This window comes from Onychomys torridus, chromosome 8, assembly GCF_903995425.1.
Source record: "Onychomys torridus chromosome 8, mOncTor1.1, whole genome shotgun sequence".
NCBI lineage: Eukaryota > Metazoa > Chordata > Mammalia > Rodentia > Cricetidae > Onychomys > Onychomys torridus.
This window is the reverse complement of record NC_050450.1, coordinates 23,589,916-23,592,112: the sequence shown is the minus strand read 5'-3', so window position 1 is coordinate 23,592,112 and position 2,197 is coordinate 23,589,916.

Sequence of the window (2,197 nt, the reverse complement as noted above, 5' to 3'; positions counted from 1 at the left end):
AGAGAGGAAATAGAATTTGCTTCATTTAATCAAGAACTCAGAGATGACTAAATATGCTTGTAGGATCATCGTTGCTTATCTTAAAACTCAGTTCAACCCTTTAAAGCCTAGTCTAGCGCCATCATAAATACAGTCTACATGTGAATATGAAGACAGGGAGTCAAGGGGTATGGCACATCAAGACGTTAAAACTTAATGGAGGCATTCAACTCTGCCAAGTGCAAGAAAGGGGAAGAGAGGATATTGACTACTGGGCAATGCAGGATAGAAATCACTGGGATGCTGAGGTACAGTCCAGATTTGGCCTGAATGTAAAAAAAAAAAAAAAAAAAATCACTGGTGATGTTGGCAAGAGATAATTCACGTACTGGTTGAAGACCAGAAGGCAGTTGATGGGAACACCAAAACAATAGAATAATCCTAGTGTAGCTGTTTAGTTTTTTTTTTTTTTCTCTTTTGGCTCTTTGGAGAGCCACAACCTAGCTCCCAGATAAATATAAATTGAGACTTATTCTTTCTTATGAATGCCTGGCCTTAGCTTGGCTAATTTCTAGCTAGCTTTAAAAAAAAAATCCCGTCTATCTTCTGCCTCTAGGATTTTTACTTTTCTCTATTCTGAGTATCTTTTCTTTCCTTCTTATTACATGTCTGGGTGTGTAGCTGGGGGCTGGCCCCTTCTTTTCTCACTCCTTGATCTCCTCCTCCCAGATTTCTCCTTCTATTTATTCTCTCTGCCTGCCAGCCCCGCCTAGCCTTTCTCCTGCTTTGCGATGGGCCGTTCAGCTCTTTATTAGACCAATCAGGTGTTTTAGACAGGCAACGAAACACAGCTTCACAAATTACACAAATGCAACATAAGAGTGCAACACACCACTGCTTCATCAAACAAATGTTCCACAGCATAAACAAATGTAACACATCTTTAACTAATATTCTACAACATCCCAGAGATCAGGAGGCAGAGACAAGAGGACCTTCGTGAATTCAAGGCCAGTATGGTCTGCAGGGAAAGTTCCAGGACAGCCAGAGGTACATGGAGACCCTGTCTCAAAAATTATCACCATCACCATTATCATCATAGAAATAATAATAGAAACTGAATAGTGAAAAGACCTTTTTCATTTTGTTATATAAAGAAAAACGAAATGGGGTTGTGGTTGACTGGAGTCAGGGAAGTTTTCATTAAATTTTGCAATGGGAGTCATTTCAGCACCTTTGTCTACTGGTGGGGAGGATTCAGCACAGTAAAACAGGACGATAAAAGAGGCAGCCAAGAAATGATGCCATGTAACAGGTATGAGAACTTTCCAGATTTCCAAGTGCTTACATTTTTAAAGAGTAAGCATATTTAGAAGACATTCCTATTTGAATACGGTTGCGCCCCAGCTGTTCTGCAGGACAGCTGGCGTTCGTTTGAACAGCAGTTCCATTACTTTGACGGGTCGATGTTTTGCGGGTCGTAATAACCGGGAGGATCCGTGTGGAATGTGGCCTGTCCTGGCACCGGTGAGACAAAATGCCTTAGCGACAGGAGGCGACAACACGCAGGCCAGTGTGCGGCTGACAGTGTCGCTGGGCTATAAGGGGGGTCCGTCCCACACTGGCCTGCGTGCTGTCACCTCTAGTGGCCCAGCGACACTGCCTCTACAATAACGCTGCTAAAGACGACAATAAATAAATAAAACTCAGATACACAATTCACTTAAAAGCAGACACTTAGAAAACAAAACAAAACAAAAACACCCCCCCCCCCCCCCCCAAAAAAAAACAGCTCACGGGAAAACTGAGCAGGAGAAAAGCCTACGCCTCGGGCGTGCCGCACGCACCTGCGCAGTCGCTGCAAGCCGCGCCTCTTGTTTGTCTCGGAGGCGCGGATTGGACAAGACATTTCGTGAGAAATGCGAGTTCTCGCGGGAACAATTTTCAAAAAGGACCCGGGTACTTACTTTAGCAGTGGTTCAGCTGAAGGAACGGGACGGTTTTTCTGTGCTGAGGTGGATGTAGCGTCACAAATCCGGGCGCCCAGTGCTTTCTGGACGGGCCTCGGGTTGCAGCCGCTGGGAAGTGTGAGGAGGGAGGTAAGGGCGAGCAGGGGGAGGGGGGAACTGGGCGGCCGCAGGCGGAACGCCTGCTCTCCCGGAACCTGAATTCTCAGGTGTCGCTTTCCAGGTCGGTGTAGTCTTCGGTCGGACCGCCT